At 34.9% G+C, this 26,411-nt stretch overlaps 1 protein-coding gene across 1 annotated transcript in view; it reads right to left on the minus strand.

Annotated features, from left to right (window-relative positions):
• Nucleotides 1-26,411, minus strand: part of LOC133190446 (charged multivesicular body protein 5-like) — a 445,151-nt gene that overhangs the window by 394,403 nt on the left and 24,337 nt on the right. The gene's annotated exons all lie outside the window — the stretch shown is intronic.

A 26,411-nucleotide genomic window follows, 5' to 3' on the forward strand; every position in this document is an offset into this window, starting at 1 on the left:
AACAACACATTTTGTCTTTTTAAAAGTTCATCAGTCCACAAATGGAGGAGGAGACTGTTTTTAATTAACAAAAAAAAATGCACAATTCTTTGTTTTTTCTTACCATTCGTTTTACGTGATTCTGTTTTAGAATTTTCTGTGGGTCGCGTCTCTTTATTTTGTGCTTCAATATTTTCTGATGATCTCTCTTTGCTTTTTGTTTCTGTTTATCATTGAAGATTTTCTGTAATAGAACAAATGGGACTTAATTTTACTTTAACACTGGTTTGTTTTTAAAAAGTATGTTTTTACTTTCTTATCATAATTTTTATGCCGATATTATTCTATATGCTTACCAGCAATTCCTAATGTACTTGGTTTAATCCCAAGGAATGAATTTTCCTGTCTTCGATTTCCCTCTGCAATAAACAACAACACATTTTTTTTCATTTAAAAGTTCATCAGTCCACAAACGGAGAAGGAGACTGTCATTCGGCTCACCTCGGCTGACTACGGTACCCTACATCAAACGTAATCGGCCGAGGTGTGCCGAGTGGGAGACTAATAAAAATGCGCAATTCTTTTTTCTTACCATTCGTTTTTCGTGATTCCGTTTTAGAATTTTCTGTGGATCGCGTCTCTTCATTTCGACCTTTGTCTGCAAAAAAAAAATTGTTGTCTTTTTTGAGCATCTCCATTGAAACACATATTTTAAAAAAGATGTTGGTAATGATAGTAAGTCTTAACTTATTCTTGATTTCTTTCCATGTAGTCAAATTTTATAGCTATTTTGCCACTTAAAAACCATGTTTTGTAAAGTGTTTAAATGTAAATTGCTATTATTTCTAACAAAATACCTCTTTTTGCTTTTCTGCCTCTTCTACTACATCCACCCAGTTATACTCAAACTTCAAAATCTTCATCTTTTCGTCCTAGAAAAAGATAGGTTGATAGAAAAAGTTTGGGTCTATACTATCGCAGTATCAATTTGTTGCAATTTTTTTTTATGATCCTTAACCTGAAAAGCTTACATACGTACACGATTACATTTAACATGAAACAAGTACGATATGATGCATATAAAAATAAAGGCTATGTAGTTATTGAAATAATGATTTAGATCCAGTACTTTTTCTGAAAATGCTCCACAAATTAATTTAATCTTAATATTCAATTTAGTATGGATGAAATATACATGTACAATGTTTTTTTTTTTCAAATAAAGATAAGAAGGAGGGGGACTTTTATTTTTAATGATTGTCGATTCAGCAAAAAATCTTACCACATTCTTTACTGCCTCCTCACCAAAATCCAACACCTCTCCGTAATCTATTTCAAACGCCATTCTGAAATACACAAGGAAAACTGACAATTCCTAAGTACATGTAATTCCTGTTGTCTCTTGTGTTATTAAAATGTGCCCCCCCCCCTTTCACTTGTACTTGTAGTTAAGGATTATTTGCTGACTACAATTTTTTTATATACCCAGTCGATGCAGATTTAAGGATGATGTATATTTAAAAAGAGTTTGACTCCTTTGTGCTCCTCAGACGACGTCCATACGGTTGCTAATTCTTGCATGTTGGGGAAATGTACTAAGAACACTCGAATCAATTAATAAATAGCCAGCATTGCCTTCCCCAAGAAAGGGAACAGCGGTATCATTCAACCTTAAGGAAACGAATTCGTTAATTTGCTGCTTACAACACATTTGTAATACTCACTTTGTACGCCTTTCTTTTGTTTTGGTTGCAAAGCAAATAATATTGTGATGTCATAAGGTCATCGTCAAAGACCTCTGAGACGTCATAATATCATGACGTTACGATAAATATAATTGCCTCTAAAGGTCTACATAAACTCGGGATCAAAAACATAAGTGTATTATCTTTTTTTAAAAAAAAATCATTATTAGGCGTTCGAATACCTTAAATCACCATTATTTGTTCGTTTTTGAAATGCACTTATATATGTGACGTACAGAAACTGACGTAGCTTATGAACACTTACCTTTTACGCCTCTCCTATGTTGCAAAGCAAATGTATTATGACGTCATCGTCATAATGTTATGACGTTGCAATGTTTAATCAGATGGGGAAGTAACGATCTTTACTGGAAAAAAAAAATCTGCACTCAAAAGACAGATTTTTTTTCAAGTTGGTTAAAGAGAGTTTTGTGTGAGGGGTGTAGATACCACAAGTCATGGTCAGATTATTTATTTTCTTCCCTGGAGGACAGACTATTTATTTCCTATTTGAAGACAGATTATTTATTTCCAAAATTTGCCACCCATCTATTAAATGGTCGCCCTCTATCAAAATGATAATATGATTTAATCAGGACGGCAGGACGCAGCTTCACTTTGGTCGCAGAGTTGAGCATGTTCTTATTTTAAGTATTAAATAACAAGCATTCTGAGACTATTGCATTATCAATGAGTATTGAATTAGCAATAATAGTCCCCTACCGGCAAGTGTAATCTGGTTCCCGTTAAAAATTGAAAATGCCAAAATTCAGTGAAAAATCAATAAAGTGAAACGAAATGCAAACTTGTTCTATAACTCATCAAAGTAAAGTCACATACCAAAAATCAGTTCAATATCTGCAAGCGTTTAGAAAAAAAATTGCGGAAAACCCTGAAAAATTGCAAAGGTCGTTTTTCCTTCAAAAATCATTGAAGCAGAACGAAATGCAATCTTGATCTGTAACCCATCAAGATACACTCACATACCAAAAAATCAGTTCAATATCTGCAAGCGTTTAGAAGAAAATTGCGGAAAACCCTGAAAAATTGAAAAAGGTTGTAATTCCGTCAAAATCATTGAAGCGGAACGAAATGCAAAGTTGATCTGTAACTCATCAAAATACACTCACGTACCAAAAATCAGATCAATATCTGCAAGCGTTTAGAAAAAAAGTGCGGAAAACCAAGTGGGACAGACAGACAGACAGAGGGACAGCTAGACAGACGGACAGACAGACAGACTGACAGACGGACGGACGGACAGACTCAGAGGAAACCTATAGTCCCCTCCGGTTTCACCGGTAGGGGACTAATTAAAAGTCGAATATCATGGATATGAGGTAACCCATATCTATTCTTATTTACAAATGTTTGTTAGTTTCTTTGAATTAAGATGCACACAAATAACGTTTCAAAATCATGGAGAGATGACCCAGAGGTAGCAAATTTTTAGAAAAACGTGTTTGAAAATGTAACATTTTGTACCAACTGACTCATCTAGCCAAATTTCAAGTTCTTTTTTAGCAAATCAAAATATAATATCGGGAAACTATTTTCCTTTCCTATTTCACAGAAACCCGATACATCAAAAGAATGCTAAAAATTCATGTGACAGATCAATGAAATTTTCACTTTTCAAGTAGGCCCAGATTCCTTCCGAATGACAATCAAAAGCGCCCTCGTTCTTTGGAGTACTTACTGTTCCTGTGATCTTGGGTCAACCCAAAATAAAAGAACAACTTGAGGTAGATGGCTTGTCTTGGAACTGATGAAGCTTGGATAACGTATAAAGAAAAGTCAATCATCCAACGAATAAACACACAGTATTTCATACTGGAGACCGTTATGTCTAGTTGTGTGGATTGGAATGGTCATCTGAGTGACATTTTGATTTAAAAAAAAACGGAAAGCTATTATATACAGATAGAATGAAAAGATCTGTTAATATTGTCAGAGATGGCAAATCTACCAACTTTATCACGGTGCAAAAAGGATGGGAGCCGCTAGCTAGGACTTTGCGGTACAAAATCAGGCGACTTGCTGGTCACTATGGGTACGTCTTGTTAGGGAACTTATAAGATTGTGCGCCACGAAGGACAAAAAGTTAAGCAGGAGATAGAGAAAGATGACCAGGGGAATTCTTTATTTAATGAAGGAGAAAGAATGTTTTACGTGGCAGAGAATGTCAATGGGGATATGTATGTGCTTGCGACGTGCACATGGACGCCAAAGCCATTGTTGTGGTCAACAAGAAGGGGAAACTCCGATTCCGATATAAAGGAATGCAAACGATAAAAGGAAAGTTTATTCCATGTACCATTATTACGGACGCCATGGGTCATATCCTGGTGGGTGATAATGGGAATAAATGCATCCATATTATCGATCAGGACGGACAGTTTCTCCGTAGTCTGGATGACTATGATAGATTAAGTATTGACGATCTAGGACGACTCTGGGTGGGGGAATCTGGAGGATAGGTGAAAGTCTTCAAATATACCGAATAGTAAACAGTTATAGTATTCTGGGTAGAACTGCCCTCTCAACAGCAAAAAACTTGTCTGTGTAATGTATACATGTATTATGAACATGTTTAAATGATGTCAATGTATCATATGAGATGTACTTTTATATATTATGTGATTAATAAGTACTGTGTAATTTGCAAATATAGATGCTTGCAAGGATATTTGTAATTTGGAGACTTTTAAGAATAGAGAGAATTATATTTCTTGAAGAGATTACTTTGACCATTGTACTTAATAAAAATCTTTGTTCTTTTGTTCTTTTGTTATTATTACTGAGTAAATAATTACGAAATTTGTGTGGATAGAAAGAAAAAGTGTCCCGTTTCAACATAATGTTCAAACATATTTAATGAATATTTTAAGAACAGTTTGAGGTGAAAATAAGCAATTTTTTGAAAACTCTTTAATGACTCTGGAACCCGACTTCGACAAAATAATCAGGGTTACGCATTTTATATGTTGAAAAATAAATATTATTTTAACATTGAAATGATGTGTATGAATTGGAGAGAGAAGTGCATACACAACTCTATACTTATACACTAGACAAAATTGCTAACGCACCACCTAAATAAATTAATATTTTTCTTTTCAAAACTTGTTTATGATGTTTTTGATATATAATTATGTTACTTTAATAAAAAATGAGATATTTAAATGCTTTACCTGATAAATAACAACAATGTTTAATGAAGCGTAACCACTTCATAGAAAAAATTAAAATCATATCCATACTTTTTTGGTTGAATAAATTTCTAATTTTTTCTTTGTGGTTGTGTTCTTTATGTTTGTACTAATCAAAAACTCTGAAAAAAAGTTACGCCGTATGCGGCGTTTGACTCTAGAAGAGCGTGCTGAGGCAGCCAGTATGGTGTCTGCTGGGGGTTCCTTTAAAGAAATTCGTGAAAAATTAAAAGAATTAAATGATTATGAATTTCTCTGGTGAAAAACTGTTGAAAATGAATTAATGATCATAAAAATGTTTACAATAGATATCGACGGCATTAAGTGAGCACCACACAATAATTTCAAGATTGTTCCACAAAATTGGGGCAACCGGAAGTTGGGTGGATTTGGTAGGGATACCAAGGCACTGGATGACTACTAAGCGATATGGTAGTCAATCAGGGTATATCATTTGATTTTTAAATGGGAGACTGCTCCCGTCGCAACGTCAAGGACCACCATCGGTAAGCACCAACTTCATATCTTGGCAAAAACGGTGCGCAGTGCACGTCGGGAAATTGGTTTTCGGACAAGAAGGTCCTTTAAGGATCTTGACATGACACCAAGACATTTGTCAATCCAACTGTTTTGGAAAAGATGGCATATTTTATATTCTAGTACCAATCAGAAAAATGATCAATTCACAAATAAAAATAATAAGTGGTGCGTTAGCAATTTTGTCTAGTGTATATAGCAAACTCAACTATACTATTGGACATTTGCGGAATAGCGGATAATGGACTACAGACTTCAGACTTCGGACTTTAAATAAGGGGAACATTTCAGAGTGTAGAAATTATTAATCACCTTTTTATTTCTTCAATGGCAATTTCAAATCATGATTATCGAATAAACTGCAAACTTCTGTGACATTTATAAATAGGAATATTAAGTTTGAGTTTAAGATTAAGTTTACTTTTATGTTTCAGTCACAGAAGTCACACCGAGAGCCTAAAATAGTACGGAACTTTTTTGCTTAGAAAAACATTGTATGCCCCACTAATTTACACACACAGTGTAAGAATTTGAGTTACTAGTAGTTAAACTTCTTGTTTATTTATTTATTAATTAAAACTTACTTAATTATTCTTTACTACTTCTATCTTTAAATGTAATTAGTATATATTATTTGGTATTATTTATTTAGCTTGATATTTTAACCCCCACCCCCGTAGAAAGAAAAAAGAAGGAAACAGTGTTATGTACCCTAATGTATATCGAATTTGAACTGAATAGAGATATACATTTGACTTTGTAGGAAACATGGATGCAGATTCCTGATCTCATATTATCTAGAAATACAGTGATTTTTTTTTGTTAATAGAGGTGAGTCGCCCTTTATATACAAATTATCCGAACATAATTTTTTCACTATTTATTTAATATTACAATGATCATTTTAAAGCTGGTACATATTTTCTAGTACCGTTGGAACCTACCCCCCCCCCCCCTCTGTTGTCAAAGATTTAAGTTAACCCCCCTCCCCACAAACACACACAGACGCACACTTACACAATCGATGCTACGGTGATGAAACCATTACATGCACGAATTTTATGAAATATCTTGAGAATATTTTGATATCATTCTACAACATTCCTTTTCATTAGGTATTGAGAAAAATGAACCAAAATCGTAATAAGGCATGTTTTTGTCTCCGAGAAAAAGATTTTATTTATTTTTATTAAAGAAACTGGGGGAATAAGCCGAGCCATATGCCTACATAACGATCGATAAAAAATCAGTAAATTCATTTTTTTAAAAAATTCACTTTTTCTTGAATTAGTGTAATGCTTATTACCATTTGGATACAAATTTGACAAAACCTGAATACTGTAACAGCGAAAATGATTCTGATTAACACAAAAAAAAAATGGCATCACGCTCAATTTTCACAAAAACTGGCATAAATTGAATGATATAACTACATTTTTTTAAATAGAGTGGGTCATCGTACCATTTTTTTGAGAACGATTAATGAAAGGCAATGGAAAGATGTTGCTTTTTACACTTGCAAAAATTTGGTACAAAGACCCACTCTACATTAAAAATTAAGTTAACTTACTTAAATTTTCACCGTGGTCTTAAAAAATTCTAAGTCCAAATACGCTTGCTAAATATAGAGAACTGTATGCTATTCAAATGGGTATGTATGTGTCACTCCGTGGTATAGTGGTTAGTGAGGAGCTCTTTAAAGGGACGTTTATTGAGGAAAGTGTTCGAGTCATGATTTTTTTTTTATTTTTTGGGGAGGGGGTTAATTTTGTTTTACTTTATAAAAAATGTCTGTAGGAATAACATTTTTTTTCACTGGAAATAGTATATATATGTAGTAATGAACTCATTTACAGTAAATTATTTAGAATACCGGATAAAAATTATAACAGATATTTGAATACTTTTATTCCCGTTTTTATTTATTTTTACTACAAGCGCTTGTAGATCACCACTATCATTATATACAGTGTTAACATTTTTGTAATATCTCCACAATAAGTGTTAACACTCAATATGCAGATTAATTAATAGAAGTCCCTACCCATGTTAGACACTTGTGACAGTAAATGAAAGTCAACTGTTTAGCTTGTTTAGAATATAAATATCATTTTGAGAACTACTGCAAACATTAAAATGCTTAAGTAAATTCGAACAATTGAGAGATTTTTTCCAATAAATGTTCTTGCATAGCCGAAAAATGGGCATGGGCACATGGCTTGTCTTATTCCCCCAGTTTCTTTGGTTTTGAAATTATCCATCGTGTTTATATGACCGGTAGAAATGCACAAGTCGGTACTTCGTTTAATAATTTATTATGATCCAAAACTTGGCGATTTCTACACGATCTGTGAGTCGGCGTGGACAGTGCAAGGTCCAGTTTCCAGCTGAAGATCTTGTATTAAACTACCAATTTATAAGAACAATGCAAGAAGTAATTACAAAGCCGAGTAACTCTGGGCAGAAGGACATAATTGATATAATTGAATAATAATTAACATGTTAACTCAGGTACAGGTGGCATCAAATGTCTTGCGGTCAAGGTCTATAATTAAGTTATTATTAGCACTATATCAAAGAAAATAATTGTCACTCAAAATCTGTTCATTTCACACGGTCACATTTATATGAAATAAGACATTTTTAGTATCAGTGTTTATAACTACAGAAAGTTTTGACAAATACATTCCACGCAGTTCATTATCTTATAAATAAATAAATAAATAAATAAATAAATAAATAAATAAATAAATAAATAAATAAAAATAGCCAAGTAAAGAAAAATGGAGAGGCATGATGCAACTAGGGCCCAATTGTGCAGTACCCGCAACTGATGTAACGTCCTCAGTTTGTAACAGATATTCCTCATTGAACCTCAGCGGTTATTTTATTAGGGACATCGAATCTACCATGCCATACATGTTGAAATAATAACTGATAATTAAGAAAGAATACGTCATATAGACCGTGTTTTCCCTGGCTAAATGATGCGCAAGAGTATATTCGATGGCAAATAAATAAATAAATGAATAAAATAAACTGACCAAGATCTGGATGATTTGTACTTTTCATCTTGAGATTAAAAACCAGATTTTTAATATTGACTTTTTTTCAAATTATGAACAAACCATGCGGGAAATGCATAAACTTTGATTAAGTTTTGTCATCATCGGAAGTTCAACGTTCAATTTGTAAATTAAAAAAAACGTACAGAATGTGAAATTTAACGTTTGTTTCAATCATTGCTGAGATTGTACATGTTGTAGCAGGAGTACTTGTTTGTACTTTTCAGATTAACTGCCAAATATTGTTGTTATTCTGAGAATTTAATTTAGACTTGACTCAAATGCACAATGGTTATTTCGAAACAGTTCAAAATGTTTGAATTTATATACATCTACATATAAATAAATTTTCTGCAAACTTTCTAATCATACCAATCAAACTAAGAATTTCAACACTATCCTTCGATTAATAGTTCACATTTTTAGATGATTTGTTGTAACTTGATTTTTTTCATTTTTTTATACCGGTCCCTATGAAAAGTCGGCTTTTAAAGTCTGAAGTCCGAAGTCCGCTGTGCGCTGTACGCGATTCCGCAAATGTCCATTAGTCGTATTACACTATGAATTACACTTTTGAATATTATTGCCTTAATATCACAACCTCGTGCATTGTTAAGATCTGATTTTCACATGATGATGAAACTGTGAGTTAAACACTTAAATAGTTATGTAAGCAGGTATACAAAAAAAACACCCAAACAGAGAAATTGCACGTTTTAACTACATGTACCAAACAGAGTAAGATTTTTGCGTGCGTGGTTTTCATGGGAGAAATCCTGCTCTAGAGCTGATTTTTCCAGTTGGGGGGAAATCCTACTCTTGAGCCCATTTTCCAGTGGAAAATCCTTTTCTAGGGCCAATTTTCCGGGGGGGGGGGGGGGCGTTAGAGGAGAAAGCCTACTCAAGACCAGTAGCAGACGCTTTGTACATTATGTCATTAAAAGGCAATACGAGTAAAATAATTTGCATTGTAAATGGGTAGATAACAGTATGGATTTTAAAAAATGGCAGCCAGGGGGAAAAGTCAGCTAAAAAAGATTTGACAAGCAAGCAAGCAAAACAAACAAAACAAAACAAAACAAAACAAAAAACAAAATAAAAGAAAGAAAGAAAATTGTCCAAACTCAAAAATCCCGTTTCGTTGGGGGGGGGGGACTTTCTTCCATAACAAGTTTTTATTAATACATTACCTGTGCTACCACAGCAAGTGCTTTGTCCAACCAGCCTCTCTATGAATATTATAATATTATAGTTAAATGTGAAAATAATGTGAAAATAAAATTTATAGAAAAGAGCGGGTGGTGCCAGCACCCCCCCCCCCCGATACCGATACTACGTGCCTAAGTATCTATCGCTTGAAAAGGGTCAAAGAGAATTGGGTTCCATGTGCAGGTTACATAGTTACATTGTAGCCTTCACTAAACTAAGGCCACTCCCTGGAACCGGAAATAATAAAATATCTTTTAATTAATAAAAATTAAAAGCCCATAACAGACCCGTAGAATTTTTTTTTTTTTGGGGGGGGGGGCTTTTTTCTGAGTATAACATTTTGCTATGGTTAATTTTCGTTTAGATGCTGGTTAATCCCCCCCCCCCCCACACACACTTTTTGTTGCTGTAAGGTTGAGCACTGGCAAATTCTAGGATTTGGACAGTTAATTAGTTTTTTTTTGACTTGTTAGTTGCCCCCTCCCACTTTTTGGTAAGTTTAAGTTTTTTCTTTGTGTTTTGTTTTTGTTTTTTGTTGTTTTTTTTTTGTTTTGTTTTGTTTGTTTGTTTGTTTTTTTTTTTTTTTTTTTTTTTTTTTTTGCTAGTCAAACTTTTTTTTGGAAGTTGCCCTTCTTTGAAACTGTTGGTACGGCCTTCCTAAATCATCTTAATGTTATGACAGATTAAATGGTATATGGGATCATGACTCTCTTGGAGGGTCACCCCCACCCCCTGAAATAATCATATATCTGAAAACGGTTGAAAACTTTTCCTTCCTTTGCCATACATTATCTTGTTCCTGTGTCAATATGCATTAAGGACTAATGACCCTCTGCTCTAACTTTCACGAAAGTTTTTTAAACTCCCCAACATTAATTTTCATCAAGAGCTGTAGGAAAAGAGATTATGAGGTATGATTGTATGTTGTTTTACGCCCCGTTCGAGAATTTTTCACTCATAGAGACGTCACCATATACCGATGAAGGGCTTCAGATTTAGACCTTTACTTGGCACTCAGGGCCATTGCAGTGAGGAATCTTTATCGTGTCGACGCCTGCCGTGACACGAGGCCTAGGTTTTTAATGTCTCATCCGAAGGACCTGCAATTTTCACTTCAAAGTGCCGAGCGCTTAGCAAAGGGACAGTTGCTACCTATTTTTTATCGACTCAGATCAGTCGCGGGCGGGGCTCGAACCCACGACCTTCCGATCAAGGAGCGAGCGTATAAGGTATGAAGCGATGCTTATTTTTTCAGAAATGATTTTTTTATAACTGTCTACGCATTTTTCCGTTTTCCCCCCGATCATGACAAGGAGCACACGGCGGATGTGACCGGTCGGCAGGGGATGCTCACTCCTCCATGGCACTTGATCCCACCTCTACATTTTGAGGTCCGTGTTTGCTCTGCTCCAAATTTGTATCGTTTCATTGGACTTTCGTTATTTTCATATTTCATCAAAATGTGAAGAAATTTTAACACAGACAATAGGAAGAGTGATAATTTATTATCCCAAAATAAAATTAAAAAATTGTCAAATATATGAAAATAAAATTTAGTGTCATACCTATTAAATTAGTATTAGAAAACATAATAAAGCGCTGCATCCAACATCAGAATATCACAATGTTATATGTGGTTGTAAGAAAACAAATACATCTTTTAGCAAGAGTTATCTTTTGTAGGAATATTTTTCACTGGAAAATAAAAATGTAATACTAATAAAAATTCTACATTAGGTACTTGATACATTAAAACATTTATCATCAGAGATTCTACCCCATCGATCTCGATTGTTCAAATATATACAACCATTACTTGAAATGTTCCTTAAAAAAGATAGAACTTAGTCAATTTTAAAGGTTTTAAAACTGGATTTAAATATTTTTGTCAAATATAAAAGAATATGAAAAAAAAAAATATAGGCAAAGTATGTTTCCATCATAATATGATGTTATGATATGTTAGGTTTACTTGAAATGACTACTCAAAGGTCTTGATAATTAAACTATGATAAAGTAAACTATGAGTACTGTCAGTATTTTTTTTACTTGGAAAGTTATCTCTCTTATCAGAGGGTCGATCCCCCTTAATTAAATGGTATATAGGTCAAAACCCCATTGAGGTCAACCCCCCGCCCCCGAAACTTGAAATGATCATAATATGCCCTGCCTCAAAAAGATTTCAATATACTTGACGCTACATTGATTACTCCATGGGGAGAACCCATCCTTCTAGAATTAGAAATGAAAATCATTTTTTCCTGCTCCATATGATCATTTTTTATGTTAAGAGAAAGTAATGGTTGTATATATTTGAACAATCGAGGATGGGGTGGAATCTCTGATGATAAATGTACAAGAATCCTAAAATTTGTTAATTTTACCTCGCTTCATACTTGTCATCAATACTTATTTCAAATTATGAATGGGTTACTACGAAAAATATCAGAGGAGTCAAGGTTCTTGTAGAAAAAAAATCGCATTTTTTCTAACCCCCCCCCCCCGTTTCAAAATGAAAATTTCTAAACCTTAGTGGATATCCACAGACACTGCATATTCCAAAAAATGAATGGGCTACTGCGAAAAATGTAAGAGGAGATCAGGGAAAACGTGTCTTGTTTTGATCCGCAACCCATCCCCCTCCCCTTCCCGGGTGAAAATGAAAATTCCAAAAACTTATTGCACGTCTAGAGGACATTTGAAATAATATTCCAAATGTTTCCAAGGGTGAACGTGTAAATTTCCAAATCTTTTTGCATCTGTACAGGGCAACGCCAATCTTTCCAAAGGATGAGTTGGTTACTGCTTAAAATATAGGAGTAATTCGAGGAAGAGAATAGTGTGACAGACGGGCGGACGGACGGAACAGGAAAACAACAACATACCGGAATTTTGTTTGGAAAATATGGATATATAAAAACATAAACAACTGGCACAAACTTAAAACAACCATTTTGGGGGTGATGGGAGTGTAGGACAAGCCACTTTCCAAGTCAATTTTCTTCAGATATAACTCCAAAAATCCCATGGGGTTATGAACACCCTTTCTGCATCCGCGCATTTTTTTTTTTCATGTCGGGATAATTATAGGACAAGTCGTTTTCCTTCATATCTGTAACTTCCCATACCAATTTACTATGTGTCCTTGTTTTTTTCATGGAGGTCTAAGGTCATTCTTTGGCTATAAATTTAATAACTCTAAAAATTTTGTAATTTTAGTGTATTTTAAAGAAATTTATTAAAATACCTGCGAGATTCGTTTACGCATACTGCTACGGTGTATAAATGCCGAAAAATTAAACATAATAATACGAAAGTAAACCTGAATCTCAGTCGAAATTCGCTCTATAACAAAAGATTTATTTGTGTGCTCTTTATTTTACTATATATTTTACACTCTAATGACCACAGTAGATAATGAATAGTACTTAAATGAAGTGAGCTTGGTCTTTGACCATTATTCACTACTGAATTCACAAAGCAGTGCTTTACCTGTTTACAAACAATACCAGGCTTAACGCTGCAGAATAATTTATTTACAATTTTATATGGAAAATGCTTAACGGGGGTCTCCAGATAAACACACACTAAGGTAAACGTTTAAATGAACATTTATTTGCGAATTAGTTAAGTTTCTTAAAAGAAACCATTAACATTCTGATCCTTTTAGAAAGAAAATCGATTTTTGAGACTAAACAAACTACATGTAATTAATTTTCTGTTTTAAGGTATACTGCTTGATTTCATTAATTTAAAATGTGAAAAAAATGACTTAAAATGTACCAGAATCCATCAAAATGGTGCCCATTTTTTTTTTTTTATGAAAAAAAGTCTATCTCAGATACTCCCCGCACCCCATTCCAGTAACTTAGTGACGGTCCTTATGTAGCAAGACGGACTTGAGACATGAATATTTGTATTCTGTTTAGAGGCAGAACATATTCTAGGTTAATTGCAGAAATTGTCTATAATTGGAGGCGCAAAGGAATTAATATTTTTTTATTTGTTTATATTCTGTCAAATTTGCATCGGGATCGAAATTATGACTTTAAAATCTCTGACATGTGGCGCGAACAGCAAATTCGATCAGAAGAGCTTGTTGAATTTCCTGAAAAAGCCTTCTTAAAAAATATTTGTTGGAGTCAGATGCATGAATTGATAGTGTTTTAGACAAAGTATTTTTAAGCCATAGAAAAAGACTGCTTATCGCCAACTGGTGAATCGGGTAACAAAAATAGATTTACTCTGTTACTAGTCTATTGTAGTGAAAATGCATACAATGTTATACATTGAAAATATTTAATAATCTTCTTTACCGCTTGACTTCAAAGTGAAAATGCATACAATGTTATACATTGAAAATATTTAATAATCTTCTTTACCGCTTGACTTCAACAGGTCTAGGCGGCCTCTGTTTTTGGAGGATAGATTTTATCCTCTGAAAACAGAGGATAGCGGTCTTGCCACCTACCGGAATTTTCAAAACTAAGGGCAGTTAACTCTTAACCAAACAAATAACAGCAACTCTTGCATTTATGAACCGTACGCTGACTTCGAAATCAAAACAAATAAAAGGTACAATTTCATATGATGATGGATAATTCCAGATATTAAATCAATATAACTATATTTTTGTAATTTGCGGTCAATCAGTTATTCGGTATACAGCTTGGAAAACAAATAATGCACTTATCTGCCTGTGACTGAGGTTAATTATAACCACGCTGCTTTTCCAGTACCGTATTAATGTGTTAAGCAATTTAGAAATTTTGATAAACAATTTTTTTGGAAAAATTAATTTTAATCATTTATTTTATTGTTTCTTTCATTTAATAATTCTTAAGCACATCACTTTGTAATATTTTATTTGTTTATGTATACACATGGCAGTATGGATATATGTTAATTTCTTAGTAAACATGCTAAATTATTTATTTTATTTACTTATGCTATTCAAATTATTTATTTATTTTTATAATTATTCATTCAATCCATTTATATTTTTATTTGCTTAAATTATAAGGCAGAGTTTATTTTCCGTTTTAAATACGCTTAAAATGCGTTTCCTGTTGTGTTTCCTTTTTTTGAATTAAAAGAAAATATAAAAGAAATATTAAAGTCCTTTTTTATTTGTCTAAATAGGGAAAAATTATAAAAAAATAAAACAAAGTAACAAGAAATATTCAGTATTTATGGAGCGCAAAAAGTGCTAACTTTGAAAATAAATTGCAAAATATCTAGACATAGAATCTCAAATCGCCACATACAATCGATAGTTTAAAATGTTTGAACTTTTATTTGCATGTACTCTGGTGCATGCACTTTTTGATTAAAGGTAGGCACGAGGTGTTTGAAAATTACCTGCGTTATCCTCTGAAATTGGAGGATAAACTATCCCACAATGCAACGCGGTTTCCATATATGGTAAAAATTTTGGCAGCCATATTGAATTTAGCTATCCTCCAAAAACGGAGGCTGCCCAGACCTGTTCAAAGTGGAAATTTGTTGGCATATGTTATATTATGCAGTGAATCCTTTACCAGTGTTTACAGAAATTGTTAATTTAATGACACAAGGGTAGAGACATCAGATCCATGGTGAGGCTAACGAAATACAAAATATTTTTTTCTGCTGGAAACCAAGCAGTCAAACTGTTGGCATGATTATAATTGCGCTTAGTTCTTCTATCAAAATGATAAAATTCATGACTCCTAGGCCAATGGTTTTGGCTTCAGTGTGGGCTTAACATGCTTCAGGGGTCGTTTACCAGTATGGAAAGGACGTATTACTGGGGAGGGGGGCTTTTAAAATTTTCATTTCACTTTGACCTGAAACATTTAACAGGTCTAGGCACCTCCGTGTTTGGAGGATAGGGTTTATCCTCAGAAAACAGAGAAGAGGGGTCTTGCTACCTACCAGACTTTTCAAAACAAAGGGCAGTTAACCCTTAATCAAACAAATAACAAAAATTCATGCATTTTTTAAAAATAATTTATAACCATACAGTGATATCACAACCAAAACAAATAAAAGATAACTACATAACGTTGATAAAGTACAAAATATTTTCTGACCAATATTACACCATTTGTGTATTTACCCTTAACCATTACTTAGCTGACAGTGTGAAAACAGATTACCCTGCCTTCACTTACAGGCTGGGTTATTTTTACTTATTTATTCATTGTATTTCTATTTTATTCTTTTTAAGATTAAAAGAAAAAAGGAAAAGTAATTTCAAGATGCATTTTTGTTTGTTTTTAAAATAGGGTGAAAAAATGATAATAAAGCAAAAGAAATTTACTGTTAGTAATAAGATCATATCCAACTTCTGTCCTTCCATTTGTCCTTCCATCACACTTTGCAATTAGCTCAGTTTCAAAGAAACTATTCAAGTTATTTTTATCAAATTCTTGTGCTGATACATATAGATGAGAGTTATTCAACTGCATCAACTTTTTTTTTTACCTTGACCTTTCCTTTGACCTTGACCTCACATAAAAAAATGTATGTTAGCTCAGTTTCAGAAAAAAAATATTACAGATATTTTTATCAAACCTATATATTCTGATACATACTGATGAGAGCTATTCAACTTTCACAACATTGTTTTTAATGTAAGTGCAAAACATATACACCTCTCTCTCCCAAATACACACACATGCATATATATATACATATATATGTAAATCATTCGTGTATTCTCTCCAATAAATCTACCATTGAGAAAGCCTTTTTGGTTTTGATGAATTAAGGACTCAAGAACCTTTTTAAGTCTATTTGCAATGCATGCAGATGCAATTTTATGTTACATTAAGGAGAGATATTGGACGCCAATACTAAGAAATTCTTTTGGTTTATCTCTCTTTGGTAAAATGGATACAATACCTGGTTTCTGGGTTACCGATAGCTCTCCTTTTAGAAAACCTAATTTTTAGCTCTACTGGTTAGAGACCAGAAGAGCTTATGCGATGGTAAGGTGTCCGTCATCCGTCTGTCTGTCTGTCTGTAAACAATTTTTCAAAATGCTACTCCTCCTACAGTTTTGGTCTGATTTCAATGTAACTTGACACACAAATAGACTACACTAAGATACTTAATTCTGTATATCGGTTTTTGATTTCAATGAACGGTGTTGTCGTGGTAACTAAAAATAGAAATTTCTGTGAAATACATTCAAAATGCTACTCCTCCTACAGTTTTGGTCTGATTTCAATATAATTTGGCACACAAGTAGATTATACTAAGATACATAATTCTGTATATCGGTTTTTGATTTCGATGAACTGTTTTGCCATGGTTACTAAAAATAGAAATTTCTGTGAAATACATTCAAAATGCTACTCCTCCTACAGTTTTAGTCTGATTTCAGTATAACTTGGCACACAAGTAGACTACATTAAAATACACAATTCTATCTATCAGTTTTTGATTTGTTTTTTTTTTTTGATTTTCTTGAATGATGTTGCCATGATAACTAAGATCGAAATTTCTCTAAAATTCTTTTAAAAGGCTACTCCTTCTACAGTTTTAGTCTGATTGCAATTGATCTTGCCACAAAAAGAAAGTTATATATTTATTGCTGTTGCAAAGTTTCAAGTCCAAGTGCTACTTTTCTCTTCCTTTGTTATAAGTACAAACCAGTAGAGGTACAGTCTCGACAGAGACTTCTGGTTTTATCTAATTAAAAAGCTTCCTTAATCCTTCCAGAAAAATCTGAAAAATACTGTAGTGATGGTTTCACTTCCTGGACTTTCATCATTTTTCATATTTTTTTTAGAGCAGAGAGGGCTTCCTCTTGAATTATGATACCTTCCAATCTATTAGACAAATTTTCCATCCAAAGTATATATATATATATATATATTCTTTATTGATAATGGTTTCTAAGTCTACATCATTTAGCTTGTTGTCATAGGTTTTTGTAAAAAATTTCAATTTCTGATAATATTTCGCTTTGGGAAGTAATAATGCTACCGTTGCTTTGAGTAATTTTGCTTATAGTTCTCTTAACTTATGCATAATAATAACTGTTCAAAAAAAGTAGATTATCAATGCGGCAACACAATTCTCTGTCCTTTACAGAACTAATTGCTGAGGGGTTGTAAGGAGAGGCAGCAAATTGTAACTTTACTTTTTATATTGTTTCCTTAACACAATTGATGTAAAGCTGATCTTTTAAACGAGACTTGTTGAATTTTCAAAAACCTTTCCCTCTTACAAATTTAGTGAATTTGATGTAGACTTCAATCAATGAGTGGTCAGACCTATACCCTGGCTTTATATCCATCTTATCTACTAATACCATCAATTTATAGGAAACTATAAAAAAAAAAATCAAGTCTCGCTTTTTTGTAGGGTTACTCTTAAACCATGTGTACCTTTTCTCTGTTCATGTTTTAATCTAAAAGGATCGGTCAGACCATGAATATCTTTCATATTTATGATGATATCTCTTGCTTTTTTTTGTTATTTATATTAGTATAATTATAGTAGTCCAATTGTTGTGAACCAGATTTAAGTCACGAGTCATAATTACAAATCCGCCTTGAATTGTATATTTTCAGGGGTTCAGGAGAGGAAAAAGATAGGAGAACCAAATGCCGATAAACAGATGAAGAATAGTCCATTTCCCAGCTATATGCAGCAGCCAACCTTGCCGGAATAGGTAAGGAAGAAGCTGCATTTTTTGGATTAAACTTGTCACTTTGAAATGAAAGTGTTCCTTCTTTGATGTCTATGTTTTTTTTTCTTTGTTAGCAGAAGAATGTGTTGGCTGACCAGGATCTTGAAGTGAGGAGAAGTCCCTCTCCCATTCAACTGCAGACATGAGTAGCATGCAGGGTTAGATTGCGACTTTACTTCTTGCATCCTTTCCTGATATTTTGCTTGCCAATTGATGTTGGCTGTATCAGGTTTTGACCTCTTGACCTTCAATTGACAGGATGCAGAGATGCTGAGGCAGCTCAGAAGGAACATCACCAGCAGCCACATCAACAGCCATGGAAGCTTATATGGAAGTATGTTTGATTTTTTTCCTTCTCTCTCTTTTCTCTCTCTTATCCGCCTCCCTACACTAACATATCTAACCATCTTGCTGCCCTTTCTCCCACATTCCTGTTCCTGACTTAACTGTCATTGTCTGCTAACTGATTTTTCTACTGATTTTGTTGTAATGATTATTTGTACTTGAATTTCTGTGATTTGTTGCATTGTTTTGAATTTCTACTAATCTTGTGTCAGTTGTATATTTTCAGGGGCTCAGAAGAGGAAGATGGAAAGACAACCAAGTCCGATCAACAGATGAAGAATAGTCCATTTCCCAGATATGTACAGCAGCCAACCTTGCCGGAATAGGTAAGGAAGAAGCTGCATTTTTTGGATTAAACTTGTCACTTTGAAATGAAAGTGTTCCTTCTTTGATGTCTATGTTTTTTTTCTTTGTTAGCAGAAGAATGTGTTGGCTGACCAGAATCCTGAAGTGAGGAGAAGTCCCTCTCCCATTCAACTGCAGACATGAGTAGCATGCAGGGTTAGATTGCGACTTTACTTCTTGCATCCTTTCCTGATATTTTGCTTGCCAATTGATGTTGGCTGTATCAGGTTTTGACCTCTTGACCTTCAATTGACAGGATGCAGAGATGCTGAGGCAGCTCAGAAGGAACATCACCAGCAGCCACATCAACAGCCATGGAAGCTTATATAGAAGTATTTTTGATTTTTTTCTTCTCTCTCTTTTCTCTCTCTTATCCGCCTCTCTACACTAACATAACTAACCACCATGCTGCCCTTTCCCCCACATTCCTGTTCCTGACTTAACTGTCATTGTTTGCTAACTAATTTTTCTACTAATTTTGTTGTAATGATTATTTGTACTTGAATTTCTGTGATTTGTTGCATTGTTTTAAATTTCTACTAATCTTGTGTCAGTTGTATATTTTCAGGGGCTCAGAAGAGGAAGATGGAAAGACAACCAAGTCCGATCAACAGATGAAGAATAGTCCATTTCCCAGATATGTACAGCAGCCAACCTTGCCGGAAAAGGTAAGGAAGAAGCTGCATTTTTTGGATTAAACTTGTCACTTTGAAATGAAAGTGTTCCTTCTTTGATGTCTATGTTTTTTTTTTCTTTGTTATCAGAAGAATGTGTTGGTTGACCAGGATCCTGAAGTGAGGAGAAGTCCCTCTCCCATTCAACTGCAGACATGAGTAGCATGCAGGGTTAGATTGCGACTTTACTTCTTGCATCCTTTCCTGATATTTTGCTTGCCAATTGATGTTGGCTGTATCAGGTTTTGACCTCTTGACCTTCAATTGACAGGATGCAGAGATGCTGAGGCAGCTCAGAAGGAACATCACCAGCAGCCACATCAACAGCCATGGAAGCTTATATGGAAGTATGTTTGATTTTTTTCCTTCTCTCTCTTTTCTCTCTCTTATCTGCCTCCCTACACTAACATATCTAACCATCTTGCTGCCCTTTCTCCCACATTCCTGTTCCTGACTTAACTGTCATTGTCTGCTAACTGATTTTTCTACTGATTTTGTTGTAATGATTATTTGTACTTGAATTTCTGTGATTTGTTGCATTGTTTTGAATTTCTACTAATCTTGTGTCAGTTGTATATTTTCAGGGGCTCAGAAGAGGAAGATGGAAAGACAACCAAGTCCGATCAACAGATGAAGAATAGTCCATTTCCCAGATATGTACAGCAGCCAACCTTGCCGGAATAGGTAAGGAAGAAGCTGCATTTTTTGGATTAAACTTGTCACTTTGAAATGAAAGTGTTCCTTCTTTGATGTCTATGTTTTTTTTCTTTGTTAGCAGAAGAATGTGTTGGCTGACCAGAATCCTGAAGTGAGGAGAAGTCCCTCTCCCATTCAACTGCAGACATGAGTAGCATGCAGGGTTAGATTGCAACTTTACTTCTTGCATCCTTTCCTGATATTTTGCTTGCCAATTGATGTTGGCTGTATCAGGTTTTGACCTCTTGACCTTCAATTGACAGGATGCAGAGATGCTGAGGCAGCTCAGAAGGAACATCACCAGCAGCCACATCAACAGCCATGGAAGCTTATATGGAAGTATTTTTGATTTTTTTCTTCTCTCTCTTTTCTCTCTCTTATCCGCCTCTCTACACTAACATAACTAACCACCATGCTGCCCTTTCCCCCACATTCCTGTTCCTGACTTAACTGTCATTGTTTGCTAACTGATTTTTCTACTAATTTTGTTGTAATGATTATTTGTACTTGAATTTCTGTGATTTGTTGCATTGTTTTAAATTTCTACTAATCTTGTGTCAGTTGTATATTTTCAGGGGCTCAGAAGAGGAAGATGGAAAGACAACCAAGTCCGATCAACAGATGAAGAATAGTCCATTTCCCAGATATGTACAGCAGCCAACCTTGCCGGAAAAGGTAAGGAAGAAGCTGCATTTTTTGGATTAAACTTGTCACTTTGAAATGAAAGTGTTCCTTCTTTGATGTCTATGTTTTTTTTTCTTTGTTATCAGAAGAATGTGTTGGCTGACCAGGATCCTGAAGTGAGGAGAAGTCCCTCTCCCATTCAACTGCAGACATGAGTAGCATGCAGGGTTAGATTGCGACTTTACTTCTTGCATCCTTTCCTGATATTTTGCTTGCCAATTGATGTTGGCTGTATCAGGTTTTGACCTCTTGACCTTCAATTGACAGGATGCAGAGATGCTGAGGCAGCTCAGAAGGAACATCACCAGCAGCCACATCAACAGCCATGGAAGCTTATATGGAAGTATGTTTGATTTTTTTCCTTCTCTCTCTTTTCTCTCTCTTATCCGCCTCCCTACACTAACATATCTAACCATCTTGCTGCCCTTTCTCCCACATTCCTGTTCCTGACTTAACTGTCATTGTCTGCTAACTGATTTTTCTACTGATTTTGTTGTAATGATTATTTGTACTTGAATTTCTGTGATTTGTTGCATTGTTTTGAATTTCTACTAATCTTGTGTCAGTTGTATATTTTCAGGGGCTCAGAAGAGGAAGATGGAAAGACAACCAAGTCCGATCAACAGATGAAGAATAGTCCATTTCCCAGATATGTACAGCAGCCAACCTTGCCGGAAAAGGTAAGGAAGAAGCTGCATTTTTTGGATTAAACTTGTCACTTTGAAATGAAAGTGTTCCTTCTTTGATGTCTATGTTTTATTTCTTTGTTAGCAGAAGAATGTGTTGGCTGACCAGAATCCTGAAGTGAGGAGAAGTCCCTCTCCCATTCAACTGCAGACATGAGTAGCATGCAGGGTTAGATTGCGACTTTACTTCTTGCATCCTTTCCTGATATTTTGCTTGCCAATTGATGTTGGCTGTATCAGGTTTTGACCTCTTGACCTTCAATTGACAGGATGCAGAGATGCTGAGGCAGCTCAGAAGGAACATCACCAGCAGCCACATCAACAGCCATGGAAGCTTATATGGAAGTATTTTTGATTTGTTTCCTTCTCTCTCTTTTCTCTCTCTTATCCGCCTCCCTACACTAACATATCTAACCATCTTGCTGCCCTTTCCCCCACATTCCTATTCCTGACTTAACTGTCATTGTTTGCTAACTGATTTTTCTACTAATTTTGTTGTAATGATTATTTGTACTTGAATTTCTGTGATTTGTTGCATTGTTTTAAATTTTTATTTATCTTGTGTCAGTTGTATATTTTCAGGGGCTCAGAAGAGGAAGATGGAAAGACAACCAAGTCCGATCAACAGATGAAGAATAGTCCATTTCCCAGATATGTACAGCAGCCAACCTTGCCGGAAAAGGTAAGGAAGAAGCTGCATTTTTTGGATTAAACTTGTCACTTTGAAATGAAAGTGTTCCTTCTTTGATGTCTATGTTTTTTTTTTTCTTTGTTATCAGAAGAATGTGTTGGCTGACCAGGATCCCGAAGTGAGGAGAAGTCCCTCTCCCATTCAACTGCAGACATGAGTAGCATGCAGGGTTAGATTGCGACTTTACTTCTTGCATCCTTTCCTGATATTTTGCTTGCCAATTGATGTTGGCTGTATCAGGTTTTGACCTCTTGACCTTCAATTGACAGGATGCAGAGATGCTGAGGCAGCTCAGAAGGAACATCACCAGCAGCCACATCAACAGCCATGGAAGCTTATATGGAAGTATGTTTGATTTTTTTCCTTCTCTCTCTTTTCTCTCTCTTATCCGCCTCCCTACACTAACATATCTAACCATCTTGCTGCCCTTTCTCCCACATTCCTGTTCCTGACTTAACTGTCATTGTCTGCTAACTGATTTTTCTACTGATTTTGTTGTAATGATTATTTGTACTTGAATTTCTGTGATTTGTTGCATTGTTTTGAATTTCTACTAATCTTGTGTCAGTTGTATATTTTCAGGGGCTCAGAAGAGGAAGATGGAAAGACAACCAAGTCCGATCAACAGATGAAGAATAGTCCATTTCCCAGATATGTACAGCAGCCAACCTTGCCGGAATAGGTAAGGAAGAAGCTGCATTTTTTGGATTAAACTTGTCACTTTGAAATGAAAGTGTTCCTTCTTTGATGTCTATGTTTTTTTTTTCTTTGTTAGCAGAAGAATGTGTTGGCTGACCAGAATCCTGAAGTGAGGAGAAGTCCCTCTCCCATTCAACTGCAGACATGAGTAGCATGCAGGGTTAGATTGCGACTTTACTTCTTGCATCCTTTCCTGATATTTTGCTTGCCAATTGATGTTGGCTGTATCAGGTTTTGACCTCTTGACCTTCAATTGACAGGATGCAGAGATGCTGAGGCAGCTCAGAAGGAACATCACCAGCAGCCACATCAACAGCCATGGAAGCTTATATGGAAGTATTTTTGATTTTTTTCTTTCTCTCTCTTTTCTCTCTCTTATCCGCCTCCCTACACTAACATATCTAACCACCATGCTGCCCTTTCCCCCACATTCCTGTTCCTGACTTAACTGTCATTGTTTGCTGATTTTTCTACTAATTTTGTTGTAATGATTATTTGTACTTGAATTTCTGTGATTTGTTGCATTGTTTTGAATTTCTACTAATCTTGTGTCAGTTGTATATTTTCAGGGGCTCAGAAGAGGAAGATGGAAGGAGAACCAAGTCCGATCAACAGCTGGGGAATAGTCCATTTCCCAGGTATATGCACGAGCCAACCTTGCCGCAATAGGCAAGCAACAAGCTGTCCTTTTTTTAAGTAAACTCCTCACTTGATTGGAAATACAAGCTTTCCTTTTTTGATGTCTCAGATTTTAGCTCACCTCCACGAAGTTGGGGGAGCTTATGTAATATCGTCGGCGTCCCAGGTTAAAGTTTTTGGTGTTGTTTTCTTTTCAAGTACTTATGTGCCATATATTTATCAGAGATGCATGGAGGATGCTTCTGGTATGTTTTATTGTACCAGTCAAGGTTTTAGATGCTACAATTTCAGCTGAAGAATGACCAGGTTAATGTTTTTGGAGCAGAATAAAGTTTTTAGAGCAGGTCTCATTTCCAATTAACTATAAGCAATATATTGACCATACTTGCATGGATGATACATCTAAGAATGCACACTACTGGACTTGCCTCGGATGAGTAACCGGATGAGTAACCAGGTTAAAGTTTTTTTGAGCAGGTCTCATTTCCAAGTAACTATAAGCAATATATTGACCAAACTCTCATGGATGAAACATCTAAGGATGCACACTACTGGACTTGCTTCGGATGCTGGATCTGACCTACATTTTCTGGATGAGTGACCAGGTTAAAGTTTTTTGAGCAGATCTCATTTCCAAGTAACTATAAGTCCTATATTGACCAAACTTGCATGGATGATACATCTAAGGATGCACACTACTGGACTTGCTTCAGGACCCACTTTAACAGCCAGGGTCTTATATGAAATCCTTTTTATTTAATCTTTTCTGACTTTTCTTTCTCCTATCTACTTCTTACTCTAACATAACTAACCATCCACCTCATCCTATTCCTCCTTCCAATTCCTATCCTAACCTTGCCAACCTTACTGGGTTTTTTTTTGGGGGGGGGGGGGGATTCTAACTGATTTTCCAACTAAAAATGACTAAATGATAATATTTACACTTGAATATCTGTGATTTTTACATTGCATTAAATTATTACTAATCTTTTCTTCGTATATTTTCAAGGATAAGAGATGAAGGAGGAGGGCAGGGCAGATGAACAGAAGAGGAGTGTATTGCCCAGCTATGTCTAGCAACCATCACTAGCCAAGGAGTAAGTAAAATGGTTTTTTGCAATTTTCAAATTTTTCTAGTACTTAGTGAGTTGTTTGAATCTTTCTTACTTGATTTGAAGTCTTGTTCTCTCTCATATCTTTATTTTTGTTGTACTTTTAGATCTCTGTTTCTATTTAACTTTTCTACTTTAACCTCTTGAATTTTTATAAGCTCACCTGAACCAAAGTTTCAGGTGAGCTTTTCTGATAAAAATGTATCTGTTGTCTGTCATTGTTTTCATTGTTGTTATCTTCTTGGTCATTGTCCTCATAAACTTTTGGCAATTTCATCCAGAACCACTAGGCCAATTTCATCCAAACTTGGCAAAAAGTATCCTTTGGTGAAGGGGATTCAAGCTTGTTCAAATGAAGGGCTGCATCCTTTTCCAAGAGGAGATAATTAAGAAAAAATAAAAATTGGTTTGGGTCATTTAAAAAAATCTTCTCAAGAACCACTAAGCTAGAAAAGATAAAACTTATGTGAAAACTTCCTGACATAGTACAGATTCAAATTTGTTCAATTCATGGTAGGGAGGGGCCACTATGGGTGATGAAAGAAGTTTAACATGGGTATATATAGGAGAAAATCTTTAAAAATCATCTCAAGAATAGAAAAAGCATGACTAATCATATTTATATGGAAGCATCTTCAGATAAAACTTTAAAAGTCTTACTCTCAGAAACAGCAAAGGTATTATCAGTCATATTTATTCCAAAACATTCTTACCAATTGTTAATTCAAGTTTGTCCGAATCATGACCCCTGGAGTTAGGGTGGAGCTACAGTGGGGAGAAAAACCTTTAAGAAATCTGATGATGAAGAACAGCAAAGCCATGATCAGTCATATTTTTATGTAAGCATTCACAGGTATTGTAATTTCAGATTTTGACTGGAGGGGGGGACATAGAAATACAAAAAAAAATTTTAAAATCTTCAAGAACAGAAAAACTATGTTTAGTCACATTATCATGGAGTATCTACAGGTAATGTATATTCAAATTTGTTCAAATCATGACCCCAGGGGGTAGGGAAGTGCCACAATGGGCAATCAAAGTTCTACATAGGAATACACAGAAAAATTTTTTCCAAGGAACAACAAAGTCAAATTTAGTCATATTTATAAAGAAGCATCCTTAGATAGTGTAGATTGAAGTTTGCTCAAATCATGACCCCCCCCCCCCCCCCCCCCGGGGATTGGGTTGGGCTACAATGGGTGATCAAGTTAAACATGGGAATATATAGGAAAAAGAATCTGTTGATGAACAAGAGGGGTCGCAGTTACTCAGGTAAGCATTGTGGCCCATGGGCCTCTTGTATTTTTAGAGATATGGTTCGGTTAACTTCAATCCCATTGCAAGGTAGAAATCCATTGTTTGTCAGATTCAAGTCTGAGCACCTGTACTGTGTTGATTTCTTTTTTA

This window comes from Saccostrea echinata, unplaced genomic scaffold (assembly GCF_033153115.1).
Source record: "Saccostrea echinata isolate AGI-Se365-2 ecotype Australia unplaced genomic scaffold, CSIRO_AGI_Sech_v1 ptg000022l, whole genome shotgun sequence".
Lineage (NCBI taxonomy): Eukaryota > Metazoa > Mollusca > Bivalvia > Ostreida > Ostreidae > Saccostrea > Saccostrea echinata.